The sequence below is a fragment of the Hypanus sabinus genome, chromosome 3 (assembly GCF_030144855.1).
Source record: "Hypanus sabinus isolate sHypSab1 chromosome 3, sHypSab1.hap1, whole genome shotgun sequence".
NCBI classification, from domain to species: domain Eukaryota; kingdom Metazoa; phylum Chordata; class Chondrichthyes; order Myliobatiformes; family Dasyatidae; genus Hypanus; species Hypanus sabinus.
The window spans coordinates 162,450,186-162,467,276 of NC_082708.1; the positions used below are offsets into that span (position 1 = coordinate 162,450,186).

The window sequence follows — 17,091 nt, forward strand, 5'->3', positions numbered from 1 at the left end:
CAAGGCACTTAACAACACATTGCTCTGCGACGTCACTGGTGCCAAGCTGCATGGGTCATAATGCCCTTCCCTTGGACAACATGGGTGGCATGGAGAGGGGAAGGCCTGCAGCTTGGGCAACTGCCAGATCCCATACAACCCTGCCCAGGCCCGTGCCCTGGAAACTCCAGGTGCAGATCCATGGTCTCTCGAGACCGAAGGATGCCACCACCATGCACATCCTCTCGTATACTTTAAATCATCTCTAGGTTACTTATAATACCTAATACAATGTAAATGTTATGTAAATAGTTTTTATACTGTGTTGTTTAGGGAATAATGACAAGAAAAAAAGGTCTGTACATCGTAGCTCTTCTGGGAATGCAGAAGCTGCCTTGGCATCAGCTGATCCCGATTCTCCCGTGATCTTTAAGTTCTTGAGGCTCTAGCACTTTACATAACTAGCCAGCCTTCCCTTACTAGCTTTAAACTCCTTCCTCTCACTCACAATATAAGTAGCAAATGAACACGATGCGAGGTGAACAATGATCAAAGAACAAGTAATACTTTTAATCATCTCTAGATTTCAGTACTTATAATACCTAATACAATGGAAATACTATGTAAATAGTTGTTACACTGTATTGATTAGGGAATGAGGATGCTTTGGAGGAGTATCAATAATACTTAATTAGGATCTGTGGAGGTTGAAGGCTGAGAACCACTGCGGCAAGCGACATGCCACTTTTCAAAAGATCTAAGATTTCTGCTTTTTCGGTGAGAGATAGCTCTTTATGCTCCCTCTTAGCCTTTGAGGAATTGCTTTGACCACTTAATTGCTTTTTAGGAGCCATTTTTTCACAGAAGCAAAGTAGCGACTGTAATGTATTATGTGAGTATTTGTAGGTCAGAGTGCGTTTGACGTCAGAACGCGGGTTTTGTAAAGTGGAAGTCTGGTGACTAAACGTGTGTGTTTAATATACTGCAGTGTCCAAGTCACATTAATGCTACATGGTGTCAGAAGTGAGATTAATAAAGGTTTGCAACACATTTGTCTTCCAAGAGGGTGAGCGAGATAAAATTGAAGTGTTGAAGAAAAAGTTTCAAGATTACTGCGAGCCGAGAAATAACCTACCGTACATTCGACACATTTTTTACGAGGGCTCAAGGACCAACAGAGACTATAGACACCTACGTAACAAATTTGAAGAACAAGGCAAAAAACTGAGTTCGGACAACTGCATGATTATTTAATACGCGACAGGATTGTATGCGGCATACAAGATGATCATGTGAGAGGCAGGCTATTGAGAGAGGCGGAGCTTACATTGGAAAAAGTGATTGATATGTGCCGTGCTGGCGAGATCACGTCGAGTCAGGTTAAAATGCTTAATGAAGAGACTGAAGTATACAAAATAAAAGTTGTGAAAACTGACAAGAGTAGGACAAAGCCAGCTCCACAGGATAATCAAAAGGAAGTTAACTGCAACAGATGTGGTTATAAACATGGATACAGAAAATGTCCAGCCTTTGGTAAGACATGCAAATTATGCAGGAAAAAAATCACTTTGCAAAGATGTGCAAATCTCAGGAGCAAGCAAGGAAAATGCATGCTGTGGAACAGAGTGAGTGCAACAGTGACATGTTCATTGAAACAATTGAAGTGGAACAGGAGGTATGCATCAAGAATATTGATAATGCAGAGGTGGATGTTGAAGATGAATGGACTCAAGATCTGATAATAAACAGGAGGAATGTGACATTTAAGCTTGACACTGGGGCAAAGTGCAATGTGATGTCAGCAGAAACATTCAACTCACTGGACATCAGAGGAAAACTTGGAAAATCCACCTGCAAGCTTGTTGGATATTTCAGCCACAAGACAGCATCATTGGGAAAGGAAGCACTCACCTGTGTGTATAAAGGACAGAAACACAAGATAGAGTGTGAAATTGTGCAACAGCATGTTTCGGCAATACTAGGCAGAGCAACATGCACAGAGCTAGGCCTGGTGAAGCAAATTTATGGTGTTGAGAAAGAAAATGACTTTCTCAAAGACTTTGCTGACTTGTTTTCTGGACTGGGATGTTTACCAGGGAAACGCCATATCCAGATTGATCCAACTGTTGCACCAGTCATGCATGCTCCGAGGAAGGTTCCAGTAGCTCTCAGGGATCAAGTAGTGGAGGAGCTACACAGAATGGAACAGATGGGAGTCATAACAAGACAAATAGAACCGACTGACTGGGTGAATAGTATGGTGACAGTGGTCACAGAGCAAAAGATTAGGATTTGCATGAATCCACAAGATCTCAACTGAGCCATTAAAAGAGAGCACTATCCGCTGCTCACGGTTGAAGAGGTTGTCTCCCGCATGCCTAATGCAAAATACTTTTCAGTATTGGATGCAAATCAAGGTTTCTGGCAGATCAAGCTGGATGAGGAAAGTTCCAAATTATGCACTTTCAACATGCCCATAGGGAGATATCGTTCCTGTGTCTACCCTTCGGGATTTCTTCTGCATCAGAGGTATTCCAGAGGTCAGTGGCACAAATGATTGAAGGCCTGGATGGAGTGGTCAGTATCATTGATGATTTGCTGATATGGGGTGACACCATTGAGGAGCATGATCAGAGATTGAGAAAGCTTCTGGAGAGAGCAGGTGAGTACAACTTAAAACTGAACAAAAGTAAATGTAGGATCAGAACTACAGAGATCAAATACATCGGTCACGTACTCAGCGCTGATGGGCTAAAACCAGATAATGAAAAGGTCAGGGCTGTGGTACAGTTACCACCACCTGAAGACAAGCAAGGACTTTTGAGGTTCATGGGCATGATACAGTATCTTGCCAAGTTCATTCCCAACTTATCAGAGATCAGTGCTCCACTTTGAAAGTTACTAGAGAGCAATACTGAATGGCATTGGGAAGATGAACAAAAGAAAAGTTTTGACTCATTGAAGCAGTTGGTTACCAATGCGCCAGCTCTCAAGTTCTCTGATGTCAACAAACCGGTGACAATGTCTGTGGATGCCAGTTCGGAAGGAATAGGAGCTGTTATACTGCAGGATGGGAGGCCTGTGGCGTATGGATCACGAGCACTTACAGACTGTCATGCCGATATGCTCAAATCAAGAAGGAATTACTTGCCATAGTTTATGGGTGTGAGAAGTTCCACCAGTATGTATATGGCAAAGATCCAGGTTGAGAGTGATCACAAACCACTTGAGAGCATCTTCAAAAAGCCACTCCATCAAGCTCCTATGAGGCTGCAAAGGATGCTTCTCAGACTACAGAGGTACACCCTCACTGTTACCCATAAGCCAGGAAAAGAACTGTACATCGCTGATGCTTTGAGCCGTGCTTACCTCAAAGAGCAAAAGGAAGAGTTGCTAGGAAGAGAGCTGGAGGTCAACTGGGTTACACCTCAGCTACCTTTCTGAGGAGAAGTTGAACATGTTCAGGAATGCGACTGCAGAAAATCCTGAAATGCAAATGCTAAGAGACATAACAATGAATGGATGGTCAACAGAAAGAAAAGATGTTCCAAAAGAAATACAAAAATCCTGGACATTTAAAGAGGAAATTAGCTATGCATCAGGACTAATGTTCAAAGCAGCAACAGTGACCCGTACATTGCTCTGCTTGAATACCGCAACACACCGATTGAGGGTGTGGGGTTCTCTCCTGCACAGCTGTTGATGGGACGTCGTCTGAAGTCCAAGCTGCCAACATCCGCAACTCTACTGACTCCTGAAAGTAATGCTCAAGTACATGACAAGCTAAAGTACAAGCAAATAAAGCAAAAGAGCTACTATGACAGACATACAAGACAGTTGCCAGATCTGCATATAGGTGAAAATGTCAGAATACAGAGAGGAGACACTTGGCAGCCAGCTGTGGTTGTGAACAGGCATCAGCAACCAAGATCCTTCATAGTTCGCACGCCGGGTGGAAGAGTACAGGAGGAACAGGAAGCATCTGCTGAAGACAGGTGAGAGGGTGTTTCCACATACAGATACACAGGACATTTCCACGGATACAGACATGGAAACAAACGACACCAAGAGTGAGGGGTGTGACGAAACCCCACGACGCAATGACGGTGAAAGTTCGGCACAGACAGACCAAGGTGGAAATGTGGACACAGAGGTTACTCGAGAGACTGACTCTGAAGGACAAGCACAGTCACAGTTCTATCGCACAAGGTCTGGGAGACAAGTCAAACTTCCAGCTAGATAGAGACTACAGTCTCGCACAGTTTGAGACAAAATCACACATGTTATAAGTTCCAAGGTGTGAAATAAAAGGTTTATTAGTCTATGTTAGTAAAAGAAAATATACTGCTGTTAGTATTGTAAGATACAATGTAGAATACAGTATAAGAAGTTAAGATTTTTATTAGATTATGTCATGGCTGTTGTAATGTTAGAAAGTCATACCTAGAGGCATTGTTTTGGTAATTCACAGTATTGTAAAAAAAAACTTGAGAAGGGGGATGTAATGTATTATGTGAGTATTCATAGGTCAGAGTGCGTATGACGTCAGAACGCGGGTTTTGTAAAATGGAAGTCTGGTGAATAAACGTGTGTGTTTAATATACTGAGGTGTCCAAGTCACATTAACACTACAGTGACCAAACAAGGCACAAGGTGAACAATGCTCAAACAACAAGTGCTGGAGAGAGAACTTCTGGGCTTTTCAGATCTGCGGTTGGTTGAATCCGCGCATGTGGAATCCGCGGATAAGGAGGACCGACTGCACAATTATATTTCAGAGAGACCTTGAAGTCTTCATGAAAGAAATACTGGAAGTTAATGTACAGGCATAGCACTGAATTGGTAAGACGAGTGGTCTGATGGTCTTCATTGCACCAAGGATGGTGTAGTAAAGTAAAGAAGTTTTGCTACATCTTTTAAGGTTACACTTAGGCAATGTCCACACTAGACCGGATAAATCCGTAACCAAAGCTTTTTCTCTTTGTTTTGACCCTCCATCCACACTGAAACGGTGTTTTCCTCCCCCAAAAATGGAGCTTTTCTAAAACGCCCTCCAGAGTGGATAAATTTGAAAACGCCACTTCGGCAAGAGGAGTGTGGACGGGGTAACTGGAGATTTCTAGAAACACTGTCATGACGTGCCGGAACAGATGGCGGCATTTCATTGTTTTCCTGAATGCAACCCCCCACACAACCTAACAATTTCAGAACAAACAGCAACGAGACTGAAGCCAGAAGAGTTAGAAATGTACTTACCAAATTCTTTGACCCATAACTTACTGAATAAATAAGTATACTCACTTTGCTCTGTTTTTTTGTCTTTGCTTGTATGAAAGTGGTTTTCTCTGACAACAGATGTGTAACAGCCTAATGTAACATTGTATGGAAATACAAGATAACACTGATGCAGACATGTTTTATACATTTAACAAGGTACTTTATTAATGCAACAGTTAGTCAATTTTTCAATGTTCATCGTCAGCTGGGTCATACTGTCCATGAACTCCCTGTTGGTTGCCTCCATACACACCAGTATTTGTTTTTTTTAGTTTTAAGTTCTCCCGCGCGAGAGAGTACAGCTGCCCATTGTTTGGCAATTTCCTTTTAAGTTTTCTGGTCTGTAACTGCACAAACGCGCACTTTCATTGCGAGATTCGACACCAAACATGTTGCTTGTTTTCTGTAGATGTGTCCTGCGCATGCCCAGTAGGAGGAGGTTCGCCCAAATACCAGTTTTAATGTGGACGGAGGTATTTTCAAAAACACCTATTGTGGACATCTATTGTTTTTACGCAAAAGCGGCGTTTTCAAAATTATCCAGTCTAGTGTGGACGTAGCCTCCAAAGATGCATATCATCTCAGGTTCCTTTTTTGTTAGAGGCAGCCAAGAGATGGCTTATTAAATTAATTTCAGGTATGAACAGGCAGTCTTTTAAGGGTAGATTAAGCTGTTTTAGTTTATATTCTTTGGGACTTTACAAGGACAAGAACTTATCTCATTGAACTTCTTAAGATCCTAGGAAGATAAAACTACAAGATATATGAACAAAATTAGGCTATTTGGCCCCTCGAGTCTGTTCCACCATTCAATCATGGCTGATTATTTTTCAATCCTATTCATCACCTTCTTCCCATAGTCCTTAATTGTCCTTATTAATCAGGAAGCTTTCAATGTCTACCTTAAATACACTCAATACCAGCAGCTGCAGCCTTCTGTTGCAATGAATTCCACAGATTAACCACCCACTGATTGAAGAGGTCCCTCCTTGTCTTTGTTTTAAAGGTTCATCCCATTATTCTGAGGCTTTGCCCTTGGATGATAGACTAATGGAAACTTCCTCTCCATGTTCAGTCTATACTGGAATTAGCAGGAAACTGGTACCAAGTGGATGCTCTGGTCTCAGGTTTCTAGGGTAGCCATAGGCACATGTACCAGGAGAGGCGGTAATGGAGAGATCTGAGTATGAGCATGATGAGTATGCCCATGGAGTTCTGTACATCTTCCCTGTGACATTGGGATTCTCTAGAAGTTCTGCTTTCTGCTGTCATCCCAAAGATAGGTTGGTTGCTTAATTGGCTGCCACAAGCCATTTCTCATATAGGAATTGGAATGGGAATTGGTTTATTATTGTTATGCCTAGAGTGGTAATGAAGAGCTTGTTTTGCATACTGTTCATACAGATCAATTCATTGCACAGTTTATTGAGGTGGTACAACCTAAAAAAAAAATTAAATAAATATTAATTTACTGCATGTGGTCATTGCCAGCTAAGCCAGCATTTATTGCCCATCCCTAGTTGTCCTTGAGAAGGTGGTGATGAGCTGTCTCCTTGAACCACTGCAGCCCCTGAGGTGTAAGTACATCCACAGTGCTGCTAGGGAGGGAATTTCATGATTTTGACCCCCCAAAAACAATGAAGGAACAGTGATATGTTTCCAGATCAGGGTGGTGAGTGACTTGGAGGGAGATTTCTAAGTGGTGTGTTCCCAGGTGTCTGCTGTACTCGTCCTTCCAGATGGTCGTGATCGTGGGTCTGGAAGGTGCTGCCTTAGGAACTTTGGTGTGTTGTTGCAGTACACCTTGTAGATAGTACACACAGCTGTAAATGTTCATTGATGGTGGAGGGATTGGATTCTTGTGGAAGGGATACAAACCAAGTGGGCTGCCTTGTACTGGATGGTGTCAAGCTTCTTGAGTGTTGATAGAGCTGCACTCATCCAGGCAAGTGGTGAATATTCCATTACACTCCTGATCTGAACTTTGTGGATGGTAGACAGGCTTTGGGGAGTCAGGAGGTGAGTTAAAAAACTTCAGGATCCCTAGCCTTTGACCTGCTCTGGTAGCCACAGTGTTTATATGGCTAGACCAGTTCAGTTTCCTATCAATGGTAACCCCCACCCCCAGGATATTGACAGTAGGGGATTCAGTGATAGTGATGTCACTGAATGTTAGAGCCTCTCTTGTTGGAGATGGTCATTGCCTGGCACTTGCGTGGCACGAATGATACTTGCCACTTCTCAGTCCTAGCCTGGACATTGTCCAGGTCCTGCTGCATTTAGAACTGCATCACTATCTGAAGAGTCACAAATGGTGCAGAACATTGTGCAGTCATCTGCAAACGTCCCTACTTCTGACTTTATGAGGGAAGAAAGGTCATTGATGAAGCAGCTGAAGATGTTTGGTCTTAGGACACCACCCTGAGGAACTCCTGCAGTGATGTCCCAAGGTTGAGATGATTGATCTCCAGCCACCACAATCATCATCCTTTGTGTCAGTTATGATTCCAACCAGCGGATGTTTTTTGCCCTAATTCCCTTCCCATGAACTCCATTTTAGCTTGGGCACCTTGATGCCATACTCGGTCAAAAGCCACCTTGATGTCAAGGGCTATCACTCTCACTTCACCTCTGGTATTTAGCTCTTTGGTCCATGTTTAGACCAAGGAGGTGATGAGGCCAGGAGCTGAGTGGCCTTGACAGAACCCAAAGTGGGCATCCGTAAGCAGATTTTTGTTGAGTAGGTGCTGCATGCAGAATGCAGGATAAAGTTTTACAGTTACAGACAATAAATGACAAGATCATAACAATATATATTACGAGAGCAAGACCCCATCTTATAGTACTAGGAACTATTCCATAGTCTTAAGACAGAGGGGTAGCCTGGTGGTATGTGCTTTCTGGCTTTGTACCTTCTGTTCAATAGAAGATATGAAGTGTCCAGGGTAGGTGGGCCTTTGATTATGCTGGCTGCTTTACCGATGCAGCAAGAGTTATAGACAGTCCATTGATTGGAGAATAGATTCTGTAATGTGCTAAGGTGTGTCCACATTTCTTTATAATTTCTTTTGAACATGTGCAGAGATTTGGCATTAACAAGCATGCTTTCTACAGTTTATCAATAAAAATTACTAAGGATTGACTGGACTTAACAGATTTCTTCAGTTTCCTGAAGAAATATAGTCATTGTGCTTTGTTGGCTGTGACATCAGTGTTGTTGGATCAGGACAGGCTGTGATGTTCATTTATAGGAACTTGAAGCTCTCAAGCTTCTTGCCCTCAACACCATTGATGAAGACTGAAACACGTGCACCACTCCCTTTCTGAAGTCATTGACCATCTCTGTAGCTTTGTTGACATTGAGGGAAAGGTTATTGTCATGACATCAAGTAACTAAGCTCCCTATCTTCTGTACTCCGACTCATCACTGTTTGAGTTATGGCCCATTTTTTGTAGATGAATTTAGCCCAGAATCTGACCACAAAGTCATGAGTGTACAGGGAATAGAGTGCAGAACTACAAGTTAAAAAGCTTTGAAAGTCTAATTTAATGATGAGAAAGCATCAAAGGAATGTTGAGGAGCATCAGAGAGAGGGTATGTGATAGGGAGGCAAGAGATGGAATGGGATTGATAACTCTACGACCCAACATGGACGATGGACAAATGGACTCCTATGTTGTAAAAAAATAGAAGAATATATTTCTCAAACAAAGTCCAGCACCTTGAGTAGGGAAGGAGGTTTATCATATAACCATTACGGTATGGAAACAGGCCCTGGGCCCTTCTAGTCCGTGCCAAAAGCTTACTCTCACCTAGTCCCACCTACCTGCACTCAGCCCATAACCCTCCATTCCTTTCCTGTCCATATACCTATCCAATTTTCTTTTAAATGACCAAAATCGAACCTGCCTGTACCACTTCTACTGGAAGCTCGTTCCACACAGCTACCACTCTCTGAGTAAAGAAGTTCCCCCTCATTTTACCCTTAAACTTGTGCCCCTTAACCCTCAACTCATATGTCCTCTTGTTTGAATCTCCTGTACTTTCAATGGAAAAAACCTATCCACATCAACTCTATCTATCCTGCTCATAATTTTAAATACCTCTATCAAGTCCCCCCTCAACCTTCTACGTTCCAAAGAATAAAGACCTAACTTGTTCGACCTTTCTCTGTAACTTAGGTGCTGAAACCCAGGTAACATTCTAGTAAATCTCCTCTATACTCTCACTATTTTGTTGACATCTTTTCTATAATTCGGTGACCAGAACTGTACACAATACTCCAAATTCAGCCTTACCAATGCCTTGTACAATTTTAACATTACATCCCAACTCCTATACTCAATGCTCTGATTTATAAAGGCCAGCATGACCAAAAGCTTTCTTCACCACCCTATCCACATGAGATTCCACCTTCAGGGAACTATGCACCATTATTCCCAGATCACTCCATGTATGTCCTATTTTGATTAGTCCTACCAAAATGTAGCACCTGACACTTATCAGCATTAAACTCCATCTGCCATCTTTCAGCCCACTCTTCTAACTGGCCTAAATCTCTCTGCAACCTTTGAAAACCTCAGTCATTATCCACAACGCTACCTACCTTAGTATCATCTGCATACTTACTAATCCAATTTACCACCCCATAATCCGGATCATTAATGTACAGGTAGTCCCCAAGTTACGAACATCCAACTTACGGACAACTGGTACTTACGAACCGAGGAAGGAGAACGCCGTCCACCATTTTAAGTGGGATCGCGACGCCATCCGCCATTTTAAGTCATTGCCGTTGACACTGTGTTGAGTCTTTAACTTTATATTTGGCTTAAATTTTTCTTAGTAAGATTCACCCTGACCCCGCCTGCCCCTCCCCACCCCCATTCCAGTCAGCTGGTGGCGCAGTAAGATCAGTGCCGGGCTGGAGAATGGAGTTTCCTGAGTTCGATCCAGTGATAGACCATTCCCATGTTGGGTTGATGTCAATCCAGTGACCCCGTACCATCCGCGCTGGGTTGATGTCCAGCTCGCAACTCAACCTCGTAAAAAAAACACTACCACCTCTAGTTTAAATTCCCACGCAGGATATTGTGGATGATCAAATACCGAAACCCAGCACAGCCCCCACTTGTCCCATTTAGCCTGTCTCAATGCGGTGGCCCTTAGGACCCAGCGGACCTCAGGAGCTGGCGGCGGCAGTGTTTCTGTTCCATTGATGGGAAGCGATCATGATTGAAAATAAAGTGGAAATAATGAAGCGTTTGGAAAGAGGTGAAATGCCATCGGTCATTGGAAAAGCATTAGGCTACAGTCAGTCAACGATCGGAACAATTTTAAAGGATAACGGATAAAGTGAGAATAATGGAGCATTTGAAAGGCGCTGCCCCGATGAAAGCTACAATTATTACTAAGCAACGCAGTGGTTTAATTATTAGACTACATGTGTTTCTTAAGTGTTTTATATGCATAGAAAGGTAAAATATATACTATATATGAAGACAAACGTTTGACTAACTGAAGCTAAATAATACCGGATGTACTTGTTCCGACTTCTGTACAAATCCGACTTAAAGATGGATTCAGGAACGGAACTCATACGTAACCCGGGGACTGCCTGTATATGACAAACAACATTGGACCCAGTACAGATCCCTGAGACACACCACTAGTCACCGGCCTCCAACCTGACAAACAGTTATTAACTACTACTCTCTGGCATATCCCATCCAGCCACTGTTGAATCCATTTTACTACTTCAATATTAATACCTAACAATTGAACCTTCCTAATTAACCTTCCGTGTGGAACCTTGTCAAAGACCTTACTGAAGCCAATATAGACAACATCCACTGCTTTACCCTCGTCAACTTTCCAAGTAACCTCTTCAAAAAATTCAATAAGGTTTGTCAAACATGACCTTACACGCACAAATCCATGTTAACTGTTCCTAATCAGACCCTGTGTATCCAGATAATTATATACTGTACACCATCTCACTGATGTCAAACTTACAGGCCGATAATTGCTAAGTTTACTCTTAGAACCCTTTTTAAACAATGGAACCACATGAGCAATGTGCTAATCCTCCAGCACCATCTCTGTCTGTAATGACTTTTGAAATATTTCTGTCAATATATTTCTTATGACACTCTAATCCCTCCACCATTGATTCCCAAACTAGAGGAGCTAGTTTCCCTTTCTTGTTTGTCTTCAAAAAACAACTCACGAATCATTGCAAGTACTTACTCATTATCAGTATGCTTAGAACAGAAATTTCAGCAGAGAAACAGGCCCTGCAATTTACTATGGTAACTGAACAACAATCATTTATGTACTATAGTAAAAAGCAAACATCTGTATGAACAGTGACCATCTACTTCCCTCCACAGATGCTGCTTGACCCATTGAGTTTCTCCAACAATTTACTTTTTGTTCCAGATTCCAGCCCCTGCAGACTTCTGTGTTCAAATATAGTTCATTTGTTGGCAGCATCAAGATATTGACCATTAAACATGAAAAGGAATTTCTTCTTTCTGGAAGCTCTGAATATGTTCATTTCTGTCAAGTCAATGTTTTTTCAAGATAATGATAAACAGATGTGTAGATAGTACATACAAGCTGGATGAACATTTTGTGAAACGTTGACTGCTCCTTTCAACGGATGCTGCCCGACCTGCTGAGTTCATCCAGCTTGTTTGTACATCCTGATTTGACCACAGCATCTGCAGTGTACTTTGTGTTTAGATGTGTAGATACACTGATGAAGGGTTTTGGGGGTGATCAAGGAGGAGGAATTGAGGCCAAGACAAAAATCAGATCAGTTGTAATCTTATTGAATATTTGGATCTATTCCTTCTGTTTTTTTACCAAGTCTCTCTTTACTCTTCTCTATTCAACCCCCCCCCTTAAAATTGCTTGACCCTAATCTGACTGATCCGATTCAGACTGCTCACCTCCACCTTGGTGACGAAAAGCTGACAGGTGCAGGGACAACCAAGCTAAGCCAGTATCACAGGAATGACTGGTACAGGTGGAAAATTCAAGACACCTGAAGTTGTAGAATTGAATCTTAAGTCCAGAAGACTGTAACGTGCTCAGATGGAAGATGAGATTCTGTTCTTGAAGTTTGCCTTGGGCCTTATTGTGATAACGCAGGAGGCCACAGTTAGAGAGGTCAGAGTGAGATGGAGAATTAAAGTGACTGACAACAGGAAGCTTAGAGTGCTCCTGTGAATTGAATGCAGATATTGTACAAAACAGTACCTTCTTTTGATTTGGTTTCTCTGTTGTAGGGGAGACCAAATTGTTAACACCAGGTGCAATACATTAGATTGGAAGAAGAGTGAGTGAACCACTGGTTCATCTGTAAAGTCAGTTTGGGTCCCTGAATGGAGAGAAGGAAAAACCTGTAAAGTTAAGAGTTGCATTAACTGCAGTTGCAATGGTTAGTGCTGCAAGAACAGGGTGGTTTGTGGCAACAGAAAAGTGAACCAGAGAGAATGATCCTTGCAAATTGCTGAAAGAAGATGTGTGTGATAGTGGAATCACTTTGAAGGTGACAGAGGTTGTGGAGAATGAACTATCGAATGCAGAGGTTAGTGGGGTGGAAGGGAGCTTCATCCATATTTTGTCTCAGAGGAGAGGGAGTGAAGCCTAAAAATTAAATATAACACTGTGCAAAATCATTCCTCTTTCCATCAGATCTTCTAGTTGCAATCCTCAGTCTCTGTCCCCTTGTTCCCACTCTACCAACATTTGAAACGGTTTTACTATAAACTCCAAGTTCTCCCCAGTCCACTGCTTCTCTGCCACTCCCAGCCAGCTATTTATTGGATTAGGGAGCTCTGAAGTAAGTGCTGGGCTCCACAACTTTCTTCAATCTTATGTCTTCCACCCATCTTCTCCCATTCTATTGATAACTGATCTCCATGACAACCTTGAGGCCAGTCTTCTCATCGGGCAGGGCTCTAACTCCGTCTCCAATTCACCTAGATATTTCTTTCATTGAACCTCTATTTCTGACCTCCCATTCTTCCCAAAGTGTTCCCTAACTAGTCTGCTCTATTTCCAGTCCCATGAATAATCTCCTGTCTTCCAGACTACATAAATATGAGCCAATCCAAATTCTGAAGCCAATGCCTCAGCGCGCTTTGTTCATCCTGCTCTTTTGTTCCTAATTAAGCAAAGCCGCAGTTTAAAAAAATGCTTATCCCTGTTTTCATTTTCCTGCATAATCTTTTTCTCTGTCTTTGCAGCCATCTTCAACTCTACAATCATTGACCAGGTTTTTGATCACTTTATCTAACATCTGTTTCTGCTGGCCAGTGCCAGATTTTGCTCTTTAAGGTATTTCATCATATTAAACATGCTGTATGTTATTGTTGTGGCCATCCAAAGCAAGCCCAGATCTCTGTGATGGTAAGGATAGGTGATGCCACTGCAATAGTTGGGAAGTACTGCAGTGATTAGTCTCAAGCAGTATGGAAACATATGAATCCCATCCCAGAGGGAGCAATCCCTGCGGGAAGTGGAGAGTGGAGGGGGAGGTAAAGATGTGTTCGGTGATGGGAACCTATTGAAGATGGTGGAAGTTGCAAAGAATGATGTGTTGGATGCGGAGGCTTATTGGGTTATAGGTGAGGACAAGAGGAACAATATCCCTGTTAAGACAGTGGGAAGATGGGGTGAGCACAGACCTCTTTGATTCCCTTGTCTATTTGTCCCTCCCCACTAATTTTTCTCCTGGCATACATCCCTGCAAGCAATACTTGCCCATTTACCTCCTTCCTTACATTCATTCAGGGCCTCAACAGGTGAGGCAACATTTTATCTGCAATCTGTTGGGGTTGTCCAATGTGACCTGCTGTACATTGGTGTGACCTGAAAAAATTAGGAAACTGCTTTGTTGAACATCTAAATTCCATCTGCCAACAGTAGAATTTCATGGTGCACAACCATTTTAATACCTATTCCCATGCTCGTTTCAACATGACAGACCCTGGCCTCCTTTTTTGCCACAATGAATTCACTCCCAGGGTGGAGGAACAAGACCTCATATTCCGTCTGGGTAGCCTCCATCTTTATGGCATGAACATCAATTTCTCCTTCTGTTAAAAAAAAACCCTTTCCCTTCTCTCTTATTTTCCCCACTCTTGCCTCTTACATCTTCTCATCACCTTCCTAAGTGCCCCTCTTTCTTCCCTTTCTCCCATGGTGCACTCTCCTCTCCTAACAGATTCTTTCTTCTCCAGCCCTTTCCTACCCATCGGGCTTCACCTATCACTCTCTAGCTAGTCCTCCTTCCTCTCTCTCCACCTTTTTATTCTGCATCTTCCTCCTTCCTTTCCAGTTCTGAAGAAGGATCTTGGCCTGAAATGTTGACTGTTTGTTCTTTTTTTTAAGTCTCAGATGTTGATTTGCACATACTCAGAATGAAGTGCATTCATTTCACCATATACTTATTCAAAAAAATGGTGGGTTTTAAGTGAATACCTACGTTCTTGTAAATCTCTTCGGCACTCTTACCAGTTTAATAACATCTTTCCTATAACAGCTTGATCGACACTGAGGTCTCATCAGTATTATGTACAATTGCTCCTCAACCTCCAAACTTTTATGCTTAATGTCCTGACTAATGAAAGCCAGGGTGCCCAAAGCCACCTTCACCACTCTTTCTATTTGCAACACCACTTGCAGGAAACATGTACTTGTGCTCCTAGGTCCCTGTGTTTTGTAACACTTCCTAAGATCCTATTGTACTCTGGAAGTGTTACCCTCATTTGTCTTCCCGAAATGCAATATTTCACAATTTTCTGAGTTAAACTTCACTTGCCATTCTTTGGTGCATTTTCCTATCGGATCAAGATCCCTTTGTAATTCTAAAACTATCTTACTGTCAATGGTATTACCTATTTTAGTGCGATTTGTAAATTTATGAACCATATCTAGTTAAATCTCATCCAAGTCATTGATATTGATGTCAAATCGCAATGGGCCTAGTACTGAGTTTTGGGGAACGCCATTAGTTATGGGACTGCACTGCAAAGAACAGCCTTCCACCATCATCTCTTTCCTAGTCAAGCCGATTCTCTGTCTAATTAACTAGCTTTCACTGGATCTCAAGAAATCTAGCTTTCCATGGACCTCTACCATGTGGAACTTTATCAAAGTCCACTTAGAACACATACTCTTCCCTGCTCTTTGACTTTCTTGGTTACTCTTCACAGAACTCAAATCAAATTTGCAAGATGCGATCTTCATGTTCAAAGCTGTGCTGACTTTTTCTATTCAACCCCTTTCTTTCCAAGTGTATGTATAATTTATCCCCCAGAAACTCCAGGTAACTTTCTACCTTATTTGTTAACCTTACTGCTCTATAGTTCCCAGGGCAGCACACACAGAATTGTGGAGGAACTCAGCAGGTCAGGCAGGATCTATGGAAAGGAATAGCCATTCGACATTTTGGGCCAAGACCCTTCATCAGGACTCAGGGTTTTCTTTTGCAACCTTTCTTAAATAAAGGTATAACATTAGCCACCCTCCGTTCTTCCAGATTCACCTGGAATAAAAATGATGAGATATCTCAGCCAGGTCTCACACAATTCCTTTACTAGCTCCACCCAGTATTCTTGGATATTCCCGATCTGGCCCAAGAGATAGGTATGCCTATCTCCATTCCTTTTAAGATATCCACTACCTTTTCGCTGTAATGCGGACTTTCCCCAAGACCTCCCCATTGGTTACCTACAGGTACAATGTCTTCATTTCCTTCTTCACACCTGATAAGACAATGGTCAGACCTTGCTTGGAGTATTGTGAGCTGTTTTAGGCCCCATATCTAAGAGTAGACACGCTGCAGTTGGAGAGGGTCTAGACGAGGTTTGCGAGAATGATCCTGGAAATGAAAAGGTAAGGAGTATTTGATGGCTCCGTGCTAGTACTCTCTGAAGTTTAAAAGAATAGGGGGGAGGGGAAGCACAGATTCTCATTTAACCTGCTAAATATTGAAAGGCCAAGATAGAATGTACATGCAGAGGATGTTTCCTGTAGTACAAGTGTGTAGGAACCAGAGGGCACAGCCACAGGATAGTGAAACATCCCTGTAGAATGGAAATAAGGAGGGAATTCTTTACCAAAGGGTGGTGAATCTGTGGAATTCATTACCATTGACATCACTGGGTATATTTAAAGTGGAAATTGATAGGTTCTTGATTAGTAATGATATCAAAGTTTGCAGGAAGAAATCAGAATGAGGTTGAGAGGGAAAATAAATCAGCCATGATCAGACGGTAGACCAGACTCTATGGGCCAAATGGCCCAATTTTGTTTCTATGTCTCATTTAATTTATATAGTATACCAGGTTTGCATGATTCTGTCTAAAGAGCTCATTTGTAAGTGCCTTGAAATACAATTGACATCTCAAATCTATTAGCCTCTGAGTAGTGTTGGTCTAAATCTGGGGTCTGCATTGGCCAATCTCCTTGTGCAGTGCCTTAGAATGTTCGACTGAAGAGGCCATGTAGTCCTGGCTTTATGATTGCTATGGATTTATATGGCAATTTGCATTACTACTTTATAAAAATAAGATGCTAGAAATTTTCAACAACACACACACACACACGTTGGAGGAACTAAGCAAGTCAGGCAACATCTCTGGAGGGGAATAAACAGTCAATATTTCATCAAGTCTATTTTAACGAGTTGCTTTGCTGCACCAAATGATCAAATGCTTCTTCAGCTGTCAGTACCTATGCTAACTCTAGAAGGCGTTGTAGTTTAAGTAATGAAGGTGAGGAAGCTATAATTCAGTTCGGCTGTGGTAGTCAGATGG

At 42.2% G+C, this 17,091-nt stretch overlaps 2 protein-coding genes across 4 annotated transcripts in view; one reads left to right on the plus strand and one right to left on the minus strand.

The window, feature by feature from the left end:
- The window catches only part of LOC132391847 (sodium/hydrogen exchanger 9B2-like), a 204,951-nt gene that overhangs the window by 187,677 nt on the left and 183 nt on the right, over nt 1-17,091 (minus strand). The gene's annotated exons all lie outside the window — the stretch shown is intronic.
- Nucleotides 1-17,091, plus strand: part of bdh2 (3-hydroxybutyrate dehydrogenase, type 2) — a 59,960-nt gene that overhangs the window by 9,393 nt on the left and 33,476 nt on the right. The gene's annotated exons all lie outside the window — the stretch shown is intronic.